We start from the raw sequence: 23,503 nt of genomic DNA, 5'->3' as shown, positions 1-23,503 counted from the left end.
CAAGGGGTACTTTTCAATGGTGCTGTAAGCACTGGTGGATCACAAGGGATGTTTCACCAACATCAACATAGGATGGCCAGGAAAGGTACATGATGCTCGCATCTTCAGGAACTCTGGTCTGCATGAACAGCTGCAGCAAGGGACTTACGCTCCAGACCAGAAAATAACAGTTGGGGATGTTGAAATGCCTATAGTTATCCTTGGGGACCCAGCCTACCCCTTAATGCCATGGCTCATGAAGCCATACACAGGCACCCTGGACAGTAGTAAGGAGCAGTTCAACTATAGGCTGAGCAAGTGCAGAATGGTGGTCGAATGTGCCTTTAGACGTTTAAAAGCTCGCTGGTGCTGTTTGCTGACTAGGTTATACCTCAGCAAAACCAATATTCCCACTGTTATTATTGCTTGCTGTGTGCTCCACAGTATCTGAGAGAGTAAGGGGGAAACGTTTATGGCGGGGTGGGAAGTTGAGGCAAATCATCTGGCTGCTGATTACACGCAGCCAGACACCAGGGCGGTTAGAAGAGCACAGCATGGCGCACTGCGCATCAGAGAAGCTTTGAAAACCAGTTTCATGGCTGACCAAGCTACAGTGTGACAGTTCTGTTTGTTTCTCCTTGATGAAAACCGGTTCCCTTGGTTCACTCTAGTTCCCTGTAAGCCAACCGCCCTCCCCTCCCCACTTCAATCACCGCTTGCAGAGGCAATAAAGTAATTGTTGTTTCAAATTCATGCATTCTTTTTTAATTCATCACACAAATAGGGGGATGACTGCCAAGGTAGCCCGGGAGGGCTGGGACAGGAGGGAAGGACAAGGCCACACTGCACTTCAAAACTTATTGAATGCCAGACTTCTGTTGCTTGGGCAGTCCTCTGGGGTGGAGTGGTTGGGTGCCCAGAGGAGGCCCCCTTCCCGCGTTCTTGGGCGTCTGGGTGAGGAGGCTATGGAACTTGGGGAGGAGGGTGGTTGGTTACACAGGGGCTGCAGTGGCGGTCTGTGCCTTTCCTGCACCTCAACCATATACCAGAGCATATCAGTTTGATCCTCCAGTAGCCTCAGCATTGCATCCTGCCTCCTCTCATCATGCTGCTGCCACCTTTCCTCTTGATCTCACCACCTCTCCTGTTGCTCCCGCCACCTGTCCTCTTGCACATCCCTCCTGTCCACTTTGTGCTTTCCTGGACTCTGCCATTGTCTGCCTCCACGCATTCTGCTGGGCTCTTTCAGTTTGGGTGGACTGCATGAGCTCAGAGAACATTTCATTGCGAGTGCGTTTTTTTCACCTTCTTATTTGCGATAGCCTCGGGGACGGAGATGCTAGTGGCAGCATTGAAACATTTGCAGCTGCAGGAGGAAAAAATGGAGAGTAAAATTGAAAAAGACATATTGGCCATTTAAAAGGAGAGGCTGATGTTTTCGGGTTAACATGCAGCACAAACCCAACTAACCCCTCGACACACCCAATTCTCTGGGATGATTGCTTCACTCCTCCCCCCACCATGTGGCTAACAGCGGAGATGATTTCTTTTTGGCCACAGGCAAACAGCCCAGCAGGAATGGCCACCTTTGAATGTCCCCTTAATAAAATTCATAGCATCATAGAATCATAGAATATCAGGGTTGGAAGGGACCTCAGGAGGTCATCTAGTCCAACCCCCTGCTCAAAGCAGGGCCAATCCCCAACAAAATCATCCCAGACAGGGCTTTGTCAAGCCTGACCTTAAAAACTTCTAAGGAAGGAGATTCCACCAGCTCCCTAGGTAACGCATTCCAGTGTTTCACCACCCTCCTAGTGAAAAAGTTTTTCCTAATATCCAACCTAAACCTCCCCCACTGCAACTTGAGACCATTACTCCTCATTCTGTCATCTGCTACCACTGAGAACAGTCTAGATCCATCCTCTTTGGAAGCCCCTTTCAGGTAGTTGAAAGCCGCTATCAAATCCCCCTTCATTCTTCTCTTCCGCAGACTAAACAATCCCAGTTCCCTCAGCCTCTCCTCATAAGTCATGTGTTCCAGTCCCCTAATCATGTTTGTTGCCCTCTGCTGGACGTTTTCCAATTTTTCCACATCCTTCTTGTGGTGTGGGGCCCCAAACTGGACACAGTACTCCAGATGAGGCCTCACCAATGTTGAATAGAGGGGAATGATCACGTCCCTCGATCTGCTGGCAATGCCCCTACTTATACACCCCAAAATGCCATTGGCCTTCTTGGCAACAAGGGCACACTGTTGACTCATATCCAGCTTCTCATCCACTGTAACCCCTAGGTCCTTTTCTGCAGAACTGCTGCCGAGCCATTCAGTCCCTAGTCTGTAGCGGTGCATGGCATTCTTTTGTCTTAAGTGTAGGACTTTGCACTTGTCCTTGTTGAACCTCCTCAGATTTCTTTTGGCCCAATCCTCTAATTTATCTAGGGCCCTCTGTATCCTATCCCTACCCTCCAGCATATCTACCTCTCCTCCCAGTTTAGTGTCATCTGCAAACTTGCTGAGGGTGCAATCCACGCCATCCTCTAGATCATTAATGAAGATATTGAACAAAACCGGCCCGAGGACTGAACCTTGGAGCACTCCACTTGATACCGGCTGCCAACTCGACATGGAGCCATTGATCACTACTCGTTGAGCCCGACAATCTAGCCAGCTTTCTGTCCACCTTATAGTCCATTCATCCAGCCCATACTTCTTTAACTTGCTGGCAAGAATACTGTGGAAGACTGTGTCAAAAGCTTTGCTAAAGTCAAGGAACAACATGTCCATTGCTTTCCCCTCATCCAGAGCCAGTTATCTCGTCATAGAAGGCAATTAGATTAGTCAGGCATGACTTGCCCTTGGTGAATCCATGCTGACTGTTCCTGATCACTTTCCTCTCCTCTAAGTGCTTCAGAATTGATTCCTTGAGGACCTGCTCCATGATTTTTCCAGGGACTGAGGTGAGGCTGACTGGCCTGTAGTTCCCAGGATCCTCCTTCTTCCCTTTTTTAAAGATTGGCACTACATTAGCCTTTTTCCAGTCATCCGGAACCTCCCCCGATCGCCATGAGTTTTCAAAGACAATGGCCAATGGCTCTGCAGTCACATCCGCCAACTCCTTTAGCACTCTCGGATGCAGTACATCTGGCCCCATGGACTTGTGCTTGTCCAGCTTTTCTAAATAGTCCCAAACCACTTCTTTCTCCACAGAGGGCTGATCCCCTCCTCCCCATGCTGTGCTGCCCAGTGCAGTAGTCTGGGAGCTGACCTTGTTCATGAAGACAGAGGCAAAAAAAGCATTGAATACATTAGCTTTTTCCACATCCTCTGTCACTAGGTTGCCTCCCTCATTCAGTAAGGGGCCCACACTTTCCTTGACTTTCTTCTTGTTACTAACATACCTGAAGAAACCCTTCTTGTTACTCTTAACATCTCTTGCTAGCTGCAACTCCAGGTGTGATTTGGCCTTCCTGATTTCACTCCTGCATGCCCGAGCAATATTTTTATACTCTTCCCTGGCCATTTGTCCAATCCTCCACTTCTTGTAAGCTTCTTTTTTGTGTTTAAGATCAGCAAGGATTTCACTGTTAAGCCAAGCTGGTCGCCTGCCATATTTACTATTCTTTCTACACATCGGGATGGTTTGTCCCTGTAACCTCAATAAGGATTCTTTAAAATACAGCCAGCTCTCCTGGACTCCTTTCCGCCTCATGTTATTCTCCCAGGGGGTTCCCTGAGGGAGTCAAAGTCTGTTTTTCTGAAGTCCAGGGTCCGTATTCTACTGCTCTCCTTTCTTCCTTGTGTCAGGAAGGACCATCTCATGGTCACTGCCTCCCAGGTTCCCCTCCACTTTTGCTTCCCCTACTAATTCTTCCCGGTTTGTGAGCAGCAGGTTCATGAAAAGCTCTGCCCCTAGTGGTTCCTCCAGCACTTGCACCAGGAATTGTCCCCTACACTTTCCAAAAACTTCCTGGATTGTCTGTGCACCGCTGTATTGCTCTCCCAGCAGATATCAGGGTGATTGAAGTCTCCCATGAGAACCAGGACCTGCGATCTAGTAACTTCTGTTAGTTGCCGGAAGAAAGTCTCATCCACCTCATCCCCCTGGTCCGGTGTTCTATAGCAGACTCCCACCACGACATCACCCTTGTTGCTCACACTTCTAAACTTAATCCAAAGACTCTCAGGTTTTTCTGCAGTTTCATACCAGAGCTCTGAGCAGTCATACCGCTCTCTTACATACAATGCAACTCCCCCACCTTTTCTGCCCTGCCTGTCCTTCCTGAACAGTTTATATCCATCCAGGACAGTACTCCAGTTATGTGAGTTATCCCACCAAGTCTCTGTGGGATAATTCCCCTATTTCAACCAGGTGACCATGAATGATTTCACTCTCCTGAGGGTAACACAGAGAGAGATAAAGAATGGATGTTGCTTGAATGCCAGCAAACACCGGGACCACACACTGCCATGCTTTCTTATGCAATGATTCCAGACTACGTGCTACTAGCCTGCCATGGTAAAGTATCCTACCATGGAGGATGCAATAAGGCTGCCCTCCCCAGAAACCTTTTGCAAAGGCTTTGGGAGTACCTCCAGGACAGCTTCATTGAGATGTCCCTGGAGGATTTCCGCTCCATCCCCAGACATGTTAACAGACTTTTTCAGTAGCTGTACTGGCTGCGAATGCATCCCAAGTCTTCAGGGCAAATTAATCATTAAACGCGCTTGCTTTTAAACCGTGTATTATATTTACAAAGGTACACTCACCAGAGGTGCCTTCTCCGCCTTCAAAGTCCAGGAGCTCGGGTTGGGAGGGTGCTGTCTCCAGGGTGATAAACAGTTCCTGGCTGTTGGGGAGAACAGTTTCTCTGCTTGCCTGGTGTGCTCTATCATCTTCCTCATCCACAAAATCCTCATCCCTGTTGCGTGAGACTCCCTTGTCTCCACGTACAGGTGAGGGGTAGTTGTAGGGGCACCCCCTAGAATTGCATGCAGCTCATCATAGAAGCGGCATGTCTGAGGCTCTGACCCCGAGCGGATGTTTGCCTCTTGGGTTTTTTGGTAGGCTTGCCTGAGCTCCTTAAATTTCACATGGCACTGCTGCGGGTCCCTGTGATAGCCTCTGTCCTTCATGCCCTTGGAGATTTTTTCAAATATTTTGGCATTTTATCTTTTGGAACGGAGTTCTGATGGCACGGATTCGTCTCCCCATACAGCAATCAGATCCAGTACCTCCCATTTGGTTCATGCTGGAGCTCTTTTGCGATTCTGGGACTCCATGGTCACCTCTGCTGATGAGCTCTGCATGGTCGCACCGCAGTGGCCAAACAGGAAATGAAATTCAAAAGTTCATGGGGCTTTTCCTGTCTACCTGGCCAGTGCATCCGAGTTGAGAGTGCTGTCCAGAGCAGTCAGAATGGAGCACTGTAGGATAGCTCCCGGAGGCCAATACCGTCGAATTGCGTCCACACTACCCCAAATTCGACCCGGAGATGTTGATTTCAGCGCTAATCCCCTCGTCGGAAAGGAGTACAGAAATCGATTTTAAGAGCCCATTAAGTCGACAAAAATGGCTTCGGCGTGTGGACGGGTGCAGGGTTAAATTGATCTAACACTGCTAAATTTGACCTAAACTCGCAGTGTAGACCAGGGCTGAGTCCTGGCTTGTTTATAGCCATACAATCTAGGACACTTTAGTGCGCCATGATACTGTACAGGACATCATAACCCCACCCCTGGCATGGCTCTGGGAGTGAGTGGTACTGTAGGCCATAGCAGCACACACTGGGAGACACCTAGAGAACGAAGCCTCCCAGCTGGTGATGTTATGGTACCCCAAGGGGCACACTCTGTGGAACACCATAATCATCAGTCTGGGCCTGTGTGAGAAAACCAAGGGACACTTTGTATGGGACATGGTAACTGCAAGTCCGAGAGTTCAGTAACCACCGTACACCCCCAGAATGTGTTATAGTTCTGGGGGCCATGTTGACTAGGATATGGTAACTACACGCCCTGTCTCCCCTGTTTGCACATCACTATCTGCTGCTGGATTGTGGTTCCTTAATGTTATAAAAATAGGCTATTTATTCAGTTTGGCATCTACATCAATTCTTTCGTATTTCTCTCTTCCCCTCCCAATTCTGCCTCCCCCCAGCCAAGCTAATGTCTTCCAGATGAGGTGCTAGGAGCTGCTAATTGCACCCGGATCCATCATGATTTGTGCTTCAGTCAACAAGGCACCTCACTAATGGATCAGAGACTTGGCAGTGGGCCTGGGACCAGCGTCAAAGGAAACAGATGAGAGAAAGAAAGAGCAGAGGGTTAGAGAGAGAAAGAGCGCAGAGAGACCAAGAATGGGAAACTATCCCTCTTCTGAGCAGCCAGTGCCTGAATCCTGATAAGGCTTGTGGTACTCCCCAGTGAAATTGCATGTGTGGGATTTCAGACAGCACAGCCTCATTCCTTTCCCTGAGCAGAAACCTGACACCTGCCCTGGCTGGCCCTTCACTTTCTTTCCAATCACTTGGCAGGGAGCACACAGCTCTGAGGGAGGCTCATGTTCTAAGGCTGACAGCAATGCAGAGCGATAACACACCTGGGTTTTATGAGCTTTCCTCCCATGCAGGGCCTCTGCTGGCTTGAGCTACTGGAGCCAGTTTTCCTGGAGCAGAGCTTGAAGAGGCCTGGCTGAGGAAAGCTGGGAACCCCAGTCCAAGCCGTTTCTTCCCAATCAATCAGATGCATTCATCATGCTTTAGGAACACCCTGTGGGAGAAGAGGAACCAGACAGGCCAATGGGAAATCTGAATCCTGGTGGTGGTGAGGGGAGGGAGAGACGAAGGGTAGAGAAAATAAGAGGGATGGAGAAATAGGGTTGCCAGGTGTCTGTTTTTGACTGGACCACCCAGTCGAAAAGGGACTGTGGCAACTCCACTCAGCACCACTGACGGGCCATTCAAAGTCTAGGTGGCACGGGGCTGACAGGCTCCTGGAAGTGGTGACACATCCCCCGGCAACTAGGTGTAGGTGCAGCCAGCAGGCACCGCTCCCACAGTTCCCATTGGCCAGGAACCACGGCCAGGGGGAGCTGCGGGGGAGACACCTGCGGGTGGAGGCAGAGCGCACCGCATAGAGCCGCCTGGCTACCCCTGTGCATAGGAGCCAAGGGACATGTTGCCACTTCTGGGGAGCGCCCCCCAGAGGTAAGCACTGCCCAGAGCCCACACCTTGAACCGCTCCCACACCCCAACCTCCAGCCCCAGCCCAGAGCCCCCTCCCGCACCCTGACCCCCCCACATTTCTGGCCCCACTCTGGAACCCACACCCCTAGCCTAGAACCCGTACACCCTCCCACACCCCAATCTCCTGCCTCAGCCTGGACCCCCTCCCTCACTCCAAACCCCTCAGCTCCAACCCCCAGCCCAGAGCCCCCTCCTGCCCTGCATAACCCTCATCCCCAGCTGCACCCCAGAGCCTGCTCCCCAGCCCCCTGGCCCCAGGCCAGAGCCCCCTCCTGCACTCCAAACCCCTCATTTCTGGCCCCCAACCCACAGCCCACGCCCCCCAGCCCAGAGTCCCCTCCTGTACCCCAAGTCCCTGCCCCATCCCAGTGAAAATGAGTGAGTGAGGGTGGGGGAGAGCGAGCAACAGAGAGAGGAGGGATGGAGTGAGCAAGGGTGGGGCCTTGAAGAAGAGGCGGGGTTAGGGTGTTCAGTTTTGTGCGATTAGAATGTTGGCAACCCTATGGGGAAGTGGGGGCATAGGTGCCAACTCTGTGGGTGCTCCGGTGCTGGAGCACCCATTGGGAAAAATTGGTGGGGTGCTCTGCACCCACCGGCAGCTCCCCGTCCTGCCCCCACCGCCCCAGCTCACCTCCGCTCCTCCTCCTCCCCTGAGCGCGCCGGGCTCTGCTCGGGGAAGAGGCGGGGCTGGGGCGGGGATTTGGGGAAGGGGTCCAATAGGGGCAGGGAGGGGGCGGAGTTGGGGCAGGGACTTTGCGGAAAGGGTTGTAATGGGTGCGGGGCAGGGGCAGGAAAGGGTTGTAATGGGTGCGGGGCCAGTGGGGGCGGGCACGAGCACCTACCGGCGCCGGGGAAGGTTGGTGCCTATGAGTGGGGGGAACGGTGCAGAGGGAAAGAGAACAGGAAGGAGGGAGTGAAGAGGGAGGGAGATGCAGGAAGGAGAAGGAAGAGAAAGAGCGTCTGAGAAGTGAGAAACAGAATGTGAGGTACTGGAATGAGGTGAGGAGGCCCGAAGGCACAAAGGGGAAAAAGGGGAGTAGGGCAAGGAGGGAAACACAAGAATGAGCAGTGGTAGGAAGGAGCCTGATAGAGTAGTTAGGGGACAGCCATTTGGGTCCTATCCTAGCTGACTCACACACCTTTCGCTGTTTGGAGAGGTTCTGTTACTGGTTTGACTGGGCTTTAGTTTTCCCTGTCTCTGAACTGTCTGGTTTCATCTGCAAAGAGCACCACCAAGATGGCATGAGGGAGATCACTCACACAACTCTACCCACTAGGCCAGAGCCAGGAGGGCTGAGAATCCTCCAGGGACTTCCAAGGAGAAGTCCAAACCTGTGGGGGCTTCTCCCAATGTTATAGAAGTTTGCCAGTCAACATGGCTGGAGGGTATAATAGGCCAGGATACCACGTATCTCCCTTTGGAGGCGTGCCGCTGGCCTGCCATCTTTCGAGTGCTGCCATGCTGCGCCCCGAGGCTCCGCTCCCGCATCCCAGTCTTGCCTGGCGGTCCTGCCCATGCTGCTCCTCTTCCCATCCCTGCTCTACTGCTTCTCCCATGGTGCCCCCCCAGCCATCTCTTGTGCTTCTCTGGTGCTTCCCCGCTAGGGTGATGAGGTGTCCAGTTTTGGACCAGAGCACCCAGTCGAAAAGGGATCCTGGTGCGGCTCTGGTCAGCACCGCTGACCGGGCCGTTGAACGCCCAGTTAGCACGGCACCACAATGGGGCTGGCAGGCTCCCTGCTAGCCACCATGCTGCAGACCATGCAACTCCCAGGTTGGGTAGCAGCTGGCGTGTCTGGCTCCTAGCCTTAGGGGTTACTGGGGGGCGGGGAGTGGGGGGGTCCACATGCTGCCCCGCCCCCCAGCACAGCTCCCATTGGCTGGGTCAGGGCAGGGGAGGAACTAGTGCCACTCGAGTGCTCAGCAGGAGGCTGCTGAGGGGTTGCGTGGTGCCCGCCTCTCCTGCCATTGCCCGGCCCTCTTCTCCTCATGTGGCTGGGCTCGAGCTGCGGCGCGTGCCCTGCGGCGAACCGCGGTCTGTGTATCCCCGTATCTGAATGCTGGGAATGGGGCTGCATCCCCATCCCTGCATCCCTCCCCATCCCAACCCCCTCACACCACAGCCCTGTCATTGCATCCCTCCCCTGTCCCATCCCAGCCTGCCCCTCACACCTACCCATCCCAGCCCTGTACCTTACAGTGCTCTCCTACCCATCCTCTCTACCGCCTGGAGTCGCCACCCCCATGTCCCTCACCCCCCAAGCCCCTGCACCCCATTCACCTCCATACACTGCTACACACCCATTATATCCCTATATAACCCTGTTCCCCCCACATCCTCATGCACCTGTAGCCTTCTGCCTCCCCCTGCATCCCCATCCATCCCACATACCTCCTCTCTCCTTCACTGCCCCCTCTCACCCCAAGCCTGCTCTCAGCCTTGGCCTCTTTCCCTCCCCATCCTCTCTCCTCCACCTCCCCCCACTCCAAAATCTTTTTCCCTCCAACCCATCCTCCTCTCTTCCTGGCTGGGTGATTTAGGCAGCCCCTGAAAAAGTGTGTGAAAAAGTGTCTCTGTGTAGGCAAGTGTGTGCATGTATGTGTGTAAGAGACTGTGTGTGTCTTTGTGTAGGAAGATGCGTATATTGCTGCATATGTGTATACCTTTGTGAATAAAATTAGTAGCCTAACTCTTTGACTTTTATTCCTTTTGCTGGCTTGCACACACAAAAAGTGATGACATAAAACATGTGTATTCATTTCATAACAATTTTTTAAAAGAGAAGGGAACTCTAAAAGATATGTATTGTTTCTTAAAAAGTGAATGTTGACTAGTAATTGCAGAAGAGCCAATATATCATACATTTCTCCCAACCTGTCTAGCTACATTATAAACTCTTTGTTGCCAACTCTTTTTGTGTGTATATCCAGCACCTACGGCCCTGGAGCCCTGATCTTAGTTGGAGTCTCTAAGCACTAAACAACAATTGTAATAATAAATATATTTCCACATTATGTGTGAGTGCATGCTAGATGTGTACACATGAATACACGCGTGTATCTGCATGTAGGTTTGGGAGTGTGTCCATTTCTGTGGTTGTGCTCTATGGATTTGTATTTGGGCGTCGGGAGTGAGCCTTCAATGAACCCATTGCAGCTGTGATAATGTCTGGTCCTAATTCCACATGTAAAATTACAATAACATAGTGAACAAAAAACATGGAGCTGGTTACAAAAAAATGGAAAGATGGGAGGGAAAGAATCATGAAAATCTTTGTGAAATTTCATTTTTTTAAAAATTAGCCTTTTTGACTGTTTTGCTGCCAGCTGTAGTGTCCTGTAACAAATAAAACCTGAACTTAGCATAATATATCTGTCAAAACAATAAATATGACTGTTCGGGCCTTGCAGTGAAAATGAGCACGTGAGCGATGGTGGGGGGAAGCAAGCGATTGGGGGGGGGGGGGGGGGGGGAGAAATGGAGTGAAGGGGGTGGGGCTTCAGGGAAGGGGCGGGGCAGCAGACAGGGCAAGGGTGTTTGGTTTTCTGGAATTAGAAAGTTGGTAACCCTACTCCCCCCGCCCCCACCCCCCGCTGCTTCTCACACTTCTCCACCCACTCAGAGGCAGAGATGTGTGCACAGGGGGCACCTCAGAAGAGGGGGCTGAACAAGGCCAGGCCTTGCGGGGAGCAGGGGGTGGGGCCACAGTCCAGGTGCCAGTGCCCCCTTCCTACCACTTCTAGGGAGCTTCTGGCACTAAGGCCCAGCCTCCCCAAATGCAGGAGTCGCGCACTGCCTGTGCCAATCAGTACCTGAGACACAGGCCAGTTATCAGGCAGCTGGATGACAACTGCAAGGACACCAGAGGTTGGGAGCTTCCTACACAGAGAAAGATGCATTTCAGGCCAGGAACAAGAATGATGTCTTATGTGAAAGGGGTAAGATGTCCAATCTACTAGTGCCTCCCTGTTGACTCTGTTCCATAGCCTCTATAAGGCTGTCACTGGTAGGGTGGCCTGACAGCAACTGTGAAAAATCAGGACAGGGGGTAGGGAGGGGAAATAGGAGCCTATATAAGAAAAAGACCCAAAAATCGGGACTGTCCCTATAAAATCGGGACATCTGGTCACCCTAGTCCCTGGAGCTTCCCCCCCTCAGTAACTGTTACAAGTGATCAGCAACAACAGCCTGCATCCTTGTACAGGAGACCAAAGACCTCTAGCACCACATTCCATAAATCTTCCGCTTCAGCATCCAAACCCTGGGGTTGGGGGAAAATTTGTACCAATCCCTCTGATATTAGTCCAAATGTTACATGACTATCTTCCCCTCTAGTGGCCAGAGTCCTTGTGGAGATGTAAGGTCTAAAAGTGGTGGCAATGCTCCCCACCAGTGAAATATGCCTAGTGTTCAAGTATAAACAAGAATTAGCACATATGGAGTGCTTTTCAGCTGTAGATCTCACAGCACTTTACAAGAGACAGGCCAGTATTATAATCTCCATTAAGAAATGGAGGCACAGACTAGTGAAGTGACTTTCCCATGGGTCACACAGTGAGTGAATGGTACAGCCAGGAATAGGCCTCAGGAGGACTCTCAGTCTTGTGCCTTATCTATTGGACCACATCTGTTGCACCATCACCTGTGAAGTCCACACAACCATAGAGTCATTGCTGTGGGAAGCAAGGTTTAAAGCCAGATTTAGGCTAAATGCAAATTCCAAAGTAGTGTGAAGAATAAATGGAACGGTGTTGCTAATCTGGAAGGATGGGAAATGCTCTGAATTAAAATTCCATCAATTGCAAACAGGAGAAGCCTGGTAGAGAGACCTAAAGAAATGATCTGTGGCTGCCAGGGAAGGCAGGTATGGAGAGAGGCTTCCAGTAACAATGTTACAGGGCCAGTTGTGTTAGATAACCACTACTTGTGCCCTCTAAACCATGGCTAGACTCACTGTGTGTATGTGGGCACAAATCTCAGCTGAGACACCAACCACGACCCTCATGGCCTATAGGCACCAGCTCTAATGGGACCCTCTGCTGGTCCCAACCAGTAAGAACCACGCAAAGCTCCTCTTGGCTGAACGTTGCTCTTTCATCAACTTTGCAATTCTTGGCAAAGTTCATAGGGAGTTTCCACTAGACTATGATTCATTTAGTGAAATTGATCTTGGCCAGCGAGGGAGGGAAGCAGAGACAGACAGAGACACCACACACTTTGAGCAGAGAAAAGAACTGGGGAGTAGCCAGAGATCGGCTGAAAAGCAAAAGGGACCTGTTCTACAAGATATGGGGCTTTTGTCAGCTTTGCTGGACAGTCCATTGGTTTCACAGTGAAGGCAGAAGGTTGAACCCATTGCAGACAGTGTGTATTTACAGACTAGCTAGCTCATGTCTCTAAAGCATTCTGGAGATGAAAGGCAGCTAAGTATCTTTTTTCTTACATACACCTAGTTATTCTCGGCCATGTTTAATAAATACACTGCCCAGGTGTTGGAGGCACCAAAACCCCAAAGATGGAGATTTCTGACAACCTTTCATGTTTTTCCATACACAAAGAGCAAAGTATTTCCCATCTGGGTGACCTTTATTGTAGACTGAAACCAAGTCAAAGGGAAGAAAGAAAGTCTCCCAGCAAGAGAGAATGACAGGTTTGTGCATCTCCCCTATGTCTGCTCTGAAACAAACAGAAAACGTCTGCACATGATAGAGCCCTTAGAGATTTAACAGCTTGGCACAGTACACTGAAAACAAAGGCATAATACTGGCATAGCTAATTGCAGCACACTTTTGACCTAGTAGCTATTCCAAATGTCATTGCTGGAGGGTGCCTACTATAGGACAGTGAGGGGAACCAAATGCTCAGGCCATCAGGGCTTCTTGTGAAGATGTACCAGCAATGCCTAGCTGTTGCACCATGACTATATTATGGTTCTGCAACACCCATGTGATGCAAGGGCACATTCATCCCTGGTATAATCCCCACCTAAATAAATGGAGTTGCAGCAGGTCCAGCATCTCCTACTTCTTTGCTCCACCCCCCCTTTGTGGCCAATTTCTGGTGTGTTCTCTCCCTCCCCCCCCACCCACCCCTGTCTACTTGTAGAGATCTCTCACATGAGTGAGGGAGCTTAGGTGTCATAGTGCTCTGCTTGCTTGGCATAAATCTAGGCCAAGCAAAAGCTGCTCCAGTCAGCCCCATGGCCCCCACAGGCAGCCCCTGACATGCCTGTAGAGCTGCAGGGGATGTATCTTCTCTAGGAGATCTCTGACACTCTCCCCCAGAATGCTAATTTCCTTACTGTGACTCTCTGATGCTCACATTAGCACCGTGCTGTTTCTGCTTGGTACCTGGCCCTTTGCCTGCTCCATCCTTGTTCACCAGCCACAGAAACAGGAGCGAACAAGTGCTGTAGCAGCCACCTATTACTGGATGGGACTCCCTTAGAAGTTAAAAAAAAAAAGCTGCCTCAATCTGGTTGAGGCAGTACTGTTGAGAAATACAAGGCCCTTCCTTCATCTCCATCTCTCCCCATCCTTCCCAGGGCTGAGCCATCTGCTGTCACAGCAGTCTTGGGGCTGGACAATGCAGGTGGGAAGTCAAAAACCCAAGGAGTGGGGACTAAACAGTTGTCTTCACAGCACTAGACTCAGAAATATAGGGCTGGAGGGGACTTGGAGAGGTCATTTAGTCAAGGCCCCTGTGCTGAGGCAGGACCAAGTAAACCTAGATCCTTGACAGGTGTTTGTCTAATCTTTACTTAAGAAATGATAGGGATTCCCTAACCTTCCTTGGAAGCCTAGTCCAGAGTTTAACTACTCTTTTCCTTGCTGTAGATTAAGCCCATTTCTTGTCCTACCATCAGGAGCTGTAGAGAAAAGTTGATCATTCTCTTTATAAACAGCCTTTAACAGAAGTGAAGACTTCTCAGGTTCCCCTCAGGTCTTCTTGTCTCAAGAAGAAACATACCCAGGTTTAAATGGTGTCAAAAGTCTTTCTAAAAATCAAGGGACATCTACTGCTCCTCCCCCTACTGCACTAGGCCAAAAATACTGTTAAAGAAGGAAACTAGGCTGGTTTGGCATAATTTGCTCTTGACAGATCCATGCTGCCTATTCCCTTATAACCCCATTATCCTCTAGGTGCTTACAAATGGACTGTTCAACAACATGTTCCTATATTGAAGTTAAGCCAAGGCTACAGCAATAGGCTCAAGGTACTCAGCATGTGTTCAACATTTCTTTTAAGCCCAATGTTGAGAACTTTGGCTGTGACAGTACCATTTATTTTTTCATTATTTTATTCACACTCTATCAGATTAGGCCAGTTCTTGATATAGTGCTCAAGACAGTTCACTACTGAATTCCATCGCACATCTTGGAGGAGAGTTAGCTTGGTTCCTCCCACTTTTTTCAGAGCAGCTGCTGCATGGTGGTTGTGATGGAAGTATTTTGCAATTTCAACACTGAAGTCTTGGGCTAGGAGGTGAATCAAATGAGCACTGCAAGCATATGTTATTAGCTTGGGACTCTTCACTCTCTAAATTTCTCCTCATCTTGGATACATTTGCAGCATTGTCTGTGACCAAGCTGCATACTAGACATTTGAATTCCCCCCCACAGTTTGTTATAGCTTTTACTGCTACTTCTCATAAGTATTCTGCTGTTTGGGCATTTCCTGATGTATCAATTGTTTCTGACAACAAAAGGGAATGGCTTCCTTACCCACAAGCACAAACAAAGTCATTGCGGACCGTGCTCCACTCATCAAGACTCAGGTTAACAATTTCACCCTCTAGACCTTTTGCACGCTGCTCAATTTCTCTTTCATACACTTTATCCAGTTATTTGCCTGCAACATCTGCTCTGTTGGGTGGACGGTATCCTGGTCTTAACGACTGAACCATTTTAATGAAGTGTGGGTTCTCAAATCATATGAAAAAGGAAAGTCTGTTGCATAACAGACCAGGCAATTTTCTCATCAATTACCTCTTTTCATAATCTGCTGGTTCTTATCTCCATCATCCAGAAACAGCCATAGACAAGGTTGTGTTCCCGCCCCCCCCTTTTGCTACAGGTGATATACTGTGGCTATATGACATACATGATATGACAAACACTATCATTGGCAGATAACTCTAAAACTATAGAAAATGGTGATCTTAAAGGTGGATAGTCTTCAGAATCCTGCATATTGAGGATGGATTCTCCTAAACAAAATAAGTCACTGTAGTTATTTAATCATCCTGTTTTTAGTATTACTCATTGCATTCACTGACACTCTGTACTACTTTAAAGGTGAAATTGTAAAAGGAAGATCTGCCTATTTCAGCTATTTATTTTTATCACAACTGCATCTAAAATGCTAGTGCCATCGAGTAACAACTATATTTTTTGCTCAAACATGAGAATTCAAGAATAGTCCAGAAGGAAGACAGGCAGTCCTTAAGAAACAAGTATGAAATAAAAAAAGTTTACCAACCTGAAGATCCTGCATGTTCAGTCATGTTCCTTTCATCATCTTCAACGGAGCTTCCTCCTGAGAAGGAACACTTCTCAGGATGTTGTTTCCTTTGGGCAACCAGGCCTTGCATTTCTTTGTTGCACTGTCTGCATTTTGCAGGCATGCCTGTCTTGTCCACTGTAACCCCTAGGTCCTTTTCCGCAGAACCTGTGGGTAAGAAGCTGGATATGAGTAAACAGTGTGCCCTTGTTGCCAAGGCGGCTAATGGCATTTTCGGCTGTATAAGTAGGGGCATCGCCAGCATATCGAGGGATGTGATTGTTCCCCTGTATTCAACATTGGTGAGGCCTCATCTGGAGTACTGCGTCCAGTTTTGGGCCCCACACTACAAGGATGTGGAAAAACCTGGAAAGCGTCCAGCGGAGGGCAACAAAAATGATTAGGGGACTGGAACACATGACTTATGAGGAGAGGCTGAGGGAACTAGGATTGTTTAGTCTGCAGAAGAGAAGAGTGAGGGGGGATTGGATAGCTGCTTTCAACTACCTGAAAGGGGGTTCCAAAGAGGATGGATCTAGACTGTTCAGTGGTAGCAGATGACAGAACAAGGAGTAATAGGTCTCAAGATGCAGTGGGGAGGTTTAGGTTGGATATTAGGAAAAACTTTTTCACTAGGAGGGTGGTGAAGCACTGGAATAGGTTACCTAGTGAGGTGGAAGCTCCTTCCTTTGAGGGTTTAAGGTCAGGCTTTATAAAGCCCTGTCTGGGATGATTTAGTTGAGGATTGGTCCTGCTTTGAGCAGGGGGTTGACTAGATGACCTCCTGAGGTCCCTTCCAACCCTGATATTCTATGATAGAGAAACTTCATTAAAATATTCCCAAACTGGGAATATTTTACAGCCTGCTGCCATTATAGGTTCCCTTCTAGGAAGAGAATGGTATGGTAGATCTCAAATCAATGAAGGCTACACTCAGGAAGACCTCAAGACTTCTGGAATATGATGCTCAAAAACAGTTTCACTTTTGTTTCTACTGCCTGTCTCTTCCTTCTCACATTTATCTCCAGACTTCTCCTTGTCCAGATCTATTCTACACCCAACAATCTTCTATTCATTGAACTTTTTGAAGTTTTGCATTTCTAGAGAGGTAAGGGATTGACTGTGTCCCTCTGCAAATCTGTGGACAATAGGATTGAGGTCTGTTATTTCTCACCCCTATATATTATTTAAAAACATTTTTTGCTGTTAAGTATGTTCTCTGGAGACACAAATCCAATTTGAGAACTGCAAAACTAAGCATCTCTGATGGCAGAGTCCCATTGGTTAGATAGAAAATTTAACCTAAATAATCTATACAGAAGCCCCTGGAACCCCATAAGATTCAGTCCCTAATCCATGAACTATTGGAACTCCTTTACAAAAACTTTTCTTAAACGTTACATGAATATATTCTCATACTATAGAATTACACTTTATAATCCCTATTCCATGAGGAGATCTTTGAGTTATAATGTATCTTAATTATAGGTTTCAGAGTAACAGCCGTGTTAGTCTGTATTTGCAAAAAGAAAAGGAGGACTTGTGGCACCTTAGAGACTAACCAATTTATTTGAGCATAAGCTTTCGTGAGCTACTGCTCACTTCATCGGTTGATGAAGTGAGCAGTAGCTCACGAAAGCTTATGCTCAAATAAATTGGTTAGTCTCTAAGGTGCCACAAGTCCTCCTTTTCTTTTATCTTAATTATGACTATTCAGATGGTTTTTCCAACAAAAAACCTTTGAGCAAAATAAAAAAAATAAACCCGTTTTTAGAATTTTAAAAACCAAGCATTGATTTTTAATCCACCCTGGACTGAAGCAAAATAGGCACTGAACTCTGACTTCTTGAAGTCAATCATTAGCTCTCCTTCCCCACTAAGTAGAGGGCCCATGCTTTCCTTCACCTTTGTCTACTCCCAATGTATTAAAAGGAAATAACAGGTTCTTTATGTCCATTGCTAGGTGTAGCTCATTTTGTGCTGTAGCTTTTCTGATTGTCCCTTTATGTTTCCACTTTTTGTGGTATTCCTCCTTGCAATTCATCCATGTTTCCACTTTTTGTGGAATTCCTTTTTGATTTTCAGGTAAAGAAACTCCTGATGGAGCCCAATTGGCCTCTTACAAAGGAGAGATAGGAAGAATAGTATCAGGATAGTTTGTGGTTGTGCCTGGACTATCGTCTCCCTGAGAAACTGCAAGTTTTCCTGAACTCCTTTATCAATTAGATTTTCTTCCCATGGGACCTTACCAACTATCTGGAGTATATTAAAGTCTGCTTTTTGAAGTCCATTGTCCTTATTCTGCTGCTCTCCTTTCCTTAAGATCATGAAATTTATCATCAGCCACTGTCACCCAAATGGTCTTCCACCATCAGATTCACAACCAATCCCTCCCTGTAGGTCAGAAAGAAGTCTAAAATGGCCACCCCCTGGTTACTTCCACCACTTTCTGAAACTAAATTCTCTAATACATTCCAAGAGCTTAATGGAAATTTTGTGTTTTGCTGAATTAGGCCATGTTTACACTACCACTTATGTCAGCAAACATTATGTTGCTCAGGGGTGTGAAGAAATGCCCCGAGCCACAGTTTCACCAGCATAAGGGGTAGTGTTCACAGTGCTGTCAGTGGGAGACCTTCTCCTACCAACATAATTAAGCCACCCCCCAACAAGAGGTGGCAGCTATGTCAACAAGGGAGCTCTCTGTACAGCTGTGCCACTGTAAGCTCTCTAATGTAGACAACCTTAGGTTTTGTAGGTAAAGTCCCCCATTACTACTAGGTCTTGTATTTTGGATATTTGTTCTAGAAATGTCTCATCCACATCCTCTTCTTGATTTGGTGGTCTTTTCCCCCCCCCCTCCCCTAAAGACTTTCAACTGGTCTGCCTCTCACCATCTTTTGGACCTCAGAAAAAGCATATATATTCTTGATGCATAATGTACCTCCCTTTCCCCTGCCTGTCCTTCCTTGTCAAGCTATAGCCCACGGTACAAATATCCCAATCTGGAGATTTATCACTCCAAGTCTCTGATGCCAGTTAAGTCATAATTTAGCTTTACACTAATACTTCCAGTGCTTTCTGTTTAGTTCCCAGACACCTCGCAGTTGTGTCTAAACATTGGAGATGTTTAGCAGATTCCCCCACTGATGTCAAGCATTCAGCACCAGAAAACCAGTCTCGGCCCCACAACATTTAAAAAAGGATGTTTAAAAGTGATAGATTGAGTTGGGCTTAATCTGGCTCTATTTTGGGTGGGCGCAGGAAATGGCCTGTTTTATTCCCCAGAAGGGGTTTTCCTTCTCCAAATCAGCAGCCTTCTATCTGCTTTCACACATGGACATTCAGTCCACTATGGTGCTCTCCCTCACAGTGGGACCTGGAGCAGATGTTCCTCAGTTCAACCCACTCAGCATGTGATTTATGAAGCATCTCAGAGGTCTCTTCTTCCCTCCCTCCATTTCCTTTTAGCAACTCTGGGATTTGGGGGTTTTTTTTAAATTAAAAGAGCACTCCAAGTTTCTTTAAGGCAGGTCCCCTTGATTTATTGTGTTCTAGTTTCAGGAACAAAAGGCTTTTTCCTCAAGTCTTTTGCTACTTTGAGTGGTGGTTTCCTGTTCTACCTCAACCTACCTTCAGGCAGAGGGGAGCAGAGGACCAAACCCAGGTCTTCCCCCAGCATCAGAGAACAGCAAAATTGGGCAGGGATAAGATGTTGGCAAGGGATAATGGACTCAATCCATCAAGAGGCTGAACTTTGTGCTGTGCTGCTTTTATACCATGTGGTTTTCAGCAAAGTCAGTCTAGGATTCAGCCACATGCTAGATCTGGTCTGTCATCCCTGCATTTCACATGCTAGTTTAGATAAAGATACAAAGCAACCCAAACAAAGTAAACATCATGATAGTGGCATAGAATTGGCTATGAAAGCATCACAAGAAAAAAAAATCTGCAGGTCAGCTATGCCATAAATAACGCCACCAGATAGATAACCCTCCACTAAAGTTATGCAGTGGCATAATTCAATGTGAGCAAAACCATCTTTAACAGCCAGTACCACCAACTTGGACAAAATCTCAACAGTAACCCTGTACCTACCATTCTGCAGACAAGCATTGTATGTACACAGGAACCCCTGCAACAATGGCTGCAGAGCAGAACAGAGTGGGCTCCTCCTAGTCAACATACAGAAAGCACCAACAACCCTGAAAGCACTCCCTTCCTCCATAAAGCACTAGACTCAAGGATCCAAACCAGAATCCAACTGGAGACAACTTACTCCTATAAAATCACCACATGCAAGTCTCTACAACCTTCTGACCAGTAGGTTATCACCAAAAATGGAATGATGCCCAGGTTACTGGACCAACATTAAAAAAACAAAAAAAAAAACCCCATAGTCAACAGGGAAGAAGAAAAAAGATTTCAAGAAGTCCCTGCACAAAAGGAGGGCACTAAGACAGTGATTCTCAACATTTTCCATAGTGTGACCCCTGGTTAAGAAGAGTGTCAGGACCTACCACCAATCTAACCTTAAAGGGAAGCTGGCTGCAACTCCTTGGAACCTGTTATGGCCTCCCGGTTGAGAGCCCAGGCATTAGCTGACATCTCCCCACAGTGAAATGGGCAAAGCTAAGTCAGACTTACCAAATACAGATTTGCTCTATGAACTGCAAACTATAAAGCTCTATAAAGCCAATATGACAAAGGAGAGAGCAGGACAAACATGTTTCTTATTCTAGGTCCAAAATGGGGAGGAGGGTGTTAAAAAAAATACATAGTTCCTTGAATTAACAGAAACACCTCCCTTTTATAAGTGTTGAGGAGACACTGTACCTAATCCTAGGTGAGAGGTGGTCTACAACAGACAGCACCACACAACAGCCAACCATCAAATCATGAATGTGCAGCAAAAACAAAATGAATCAAACCCACAAACACAGATCTGGGGTCACAGATCTGGCCAAGTGCCCCTGCCAGCCACACACCAGACTGTTGTGAGGGGAATCAAAGCATCTGGAGCTTGATTGAGTCCGGCCACTGCCCCAGCCTAGGGGCTCCCTAAGCACAGGCTCAAGGTCCAGACCTGCTGTCTAGTACCTCACCCTGAAAGCTGCCATCCAGCTGCCTAGGCTCAAGATGCAATGCTGACTCCCAAGATACCCCACTTGCTTAGTATCCCAGCAAAACTCTCTCAGGGGGCTCACAGTAACTGATTAACAGGTTTCAGAGTAGCAGTCATGTTAGTCTATATCCGCAAAAAGAACAGGAGTACTTGTAGCACCTTAGAGGCTAACAAATTTGAGCATAAGCTTTCGTGGGCTAAAACCCACTTCATTGGCTGCAAGCAGTGGAAAATACAGTAGAAAAGATTATACACACACACAGAACATGCAACGATGGGTGTTGCCGTACATACTCATTACAGTGATCAGTTATGGCAACAAGTATGTACGGCAACACCCATCGTTTCATGTTCTGTGTGTGTGTATAATCTTTTCTACTGTATTTTCCACTGCTTGCAGCCAATGAAGTGGGTTTTAGCCCACGAAAGCTTATGCTCAAATTTGTTAGCCTCTAAGGTGCCACAAGTCCTCCTGTTCTTTTTGTGATTAGCACATATATGATAGCCTCAGCAAAGTGTCTCTCCAAAGCACAAGAGATCACAGCTCAAACAGAAAAACATCCTAACCACAGAGCCCCTCAATAGCTCCCCCTGCCCTTGGGAGCCAGTGGAGGGCCATCTGGGCTCAGGTAAGCAGGCAGGCCCGCCCCTCATCTTACACCGGCCCCACATACTGGAATGATTCCCTTTTCCTCTGAGCTGGAGATAAAATGGCTAACAACCCCTTTTTAAGCTTTCAGCCCCCTTGGTCAGATGGCCCCCTTGCCCCCCTCCAGTGACTTGATTGCCAAGGTGACCTCTCCCTTGTCAAGCCAGTTCTCTTGGTTAGGAGCCAGCCTATGTTTAATGCTATTCCCTTTCAATGGAAGGGCACTTAATGTTAACAACTCTTTTGCCACCAGCCTTTGAAATTTCAGTGCAAAATGGAGGCAAACCTGATGATAGAAAGGGCCAAACTTTAAAAATGAATGTATCTTTACCAAACTGAAAACTTCAGAGAGGCATTCATGCTACAGCAGTCTTTCATAGTAATTCTTATTATGTCATACAAAGCAAAGGGCACTATGAGAACACACCCCTTCTCAGCAGGAGAAGTGGAAACCTAGCAGGAGTATTAACACTAAGTGGAAGAGAGATGCAGCAAGCAGGAGCCAATTACAAAACAGCTGCTTTAGGGATGCCAAATTTGAAAGGCCAGTCAGAGGAAAGGTGTGCTGGGAAAAGATGCCTGTAACAAGGCAAGCCTGCAGCAAAGAGTGTGCAGTTCTAAGAGATGGTACTATGGGTTGTACACTACCCATGTATTGTAGGCATTGCTATCTTCTGAACTGGAGAAGAGTTGGTTAGCAAATTTGTGGTTTTGTCTCTATAAAAGCTTATGAGACAGTAACCAAACAATCAGGAATCAATTCAGTTAGACACAGCATCCTCTGGCCTGGTAATAACAACAACACTGTAGGCTTGGCATAGCCTATTTCATCAGCAGATCTGCAAGCAACTTACAAATACTAATTAAACTCCATAATATCCCTGGAAAGCAGGTGAGCTTTGTTACCCCATTTCACTCAGAGGAAACTGAGGTACAAAGCAAGGAAGTTATTTTCCCAGGGTTCTGCAGCTAGGGTTGGAACCTGAGAGTCCTACCACCCAATTCGCTGTGCTCACCAGGAGATCACATTAACTCCCTAGATACGAGGCAGGATCTGAAGAGACGATCTACCACCAATGACCACATAAAAATGACCCTGTGACAGAGGTCAGGCTCACCTGTTAACTCCCTGCACTTTGATCACTCTGGCACTAATTAGCTCCCTCAGAGAGGGCTGATTAGCTAATCACATTTCATTCCCCAATCAGGATAGCAGGCTGGGTGAGCTAAAGGATTAATTAGCCCAATAGCTGTAGACTGATGAAAAGGCACAAGGCGGCCATGTACAGGGGAGGGTAAGCAGTGCTAGCCAAGTCTAGTATCAGAGAATGCTTCAGCAAGAGATCTCTTCTCGGACCCTGGGAAAAGGGCTGTGGAGTCAAGGGATATTGTAACTAGTATTGCTGCACAAAACTGTAAAGGTGTTTGTGGAGGGAACAGCCAACCAGTGGAGTCTGAGTAGGTTTCTGAGCTGTAAGAAGGGAGGAGCAGATTGTTCTCGGCTACAGACTCCAGTAAGAGACCATTCAATGAGTCTGATCTTGGGTAGTTATTTCTTGTTTTTAAAAGGGCAAAATCATCCTCTTAGCCTCCCCTTTGCCTGCAGCTCTGAGTTAGAATCCATCTCTGCTTTTCCTTCAGATCTGGCTGTTGGAAACATGGATGTGGAACAACTAGAGATCCATGCTCCCTTTGCATATGGTCTATGTTTAGCCTACAGAGAGTCTTGTATCTTTTTGGTTCAAGATCCCCCTGTTGCAATTGGCTAATGCTAGCTGACTCCCCAGATTCCCCTCTGACTGTACATTGAAACAGGGCTCCTGCAATAGAATGAGCTCCTTCCCTCCTTTTTCCCCAGCTGCTCTCAAACAGGTTAGCTCTCAGCCATATTCCATACTTCTCCCCATTTCAGAAACAACTGCAGAATACAAGAAAAAGAAGCAAGTGGTGTGACAATCCAGAATAAAGCACAGCAATGAACTGTCAGCCAATTGTCCCTCTG

General features: G+C 47.7%; 1 long non-coding RNA gene across 2 annotated transcripts in view; it reads right to left on the bottom strand.

The window, feature by feature from the left end:
• Nucleotides 1–738: 738 nt before the first annotated feature.
• Nucleotides 739–23,503, bottom strand: part of LOC311533112 — a 34,403-nt gene continuing 11,638 nt past the window's right edge. Inside the window, exons 2-4 of one of the 2 annotated variants that reach the window (XR_014714504.1) lie at nucleotides 15,707–15,895; nucleotides 6,579–6,748; nucleotides 739–1,345 (exon numbers count right to left, since the gene is read on the bottom strand). This is a non-coding gene — a long non-coding RNA (uncharacterized lncRNA). The remainder of the gene's footprint in view (nucleotides 1,346–6,578; nucleotides 6,749–15,706; nucleotides 15,896–23,503) is intronic. The other variant, XR_014714505.1, reaches the window with a different exon arrangement.

This window comes from Lepidochelys olivacea, assembly GCF_965140295.1.
Source record: "Lepidochelys olivacea isolate rLepOli2 genome assembly, chromosome: 1".
Classification (NCBI taxonomy): domain Eukaryota; kingdom Metazoa; phylum Chordata; order Testudines; family Cheloniidae; genus Lepidochelys; species Lepidochelys olivacea.
The sequence above is the reverse complement of the archived record's forward strand: the minus strand, read 5'-3'. Positions and strand labels throughout refer to the sequence as shown.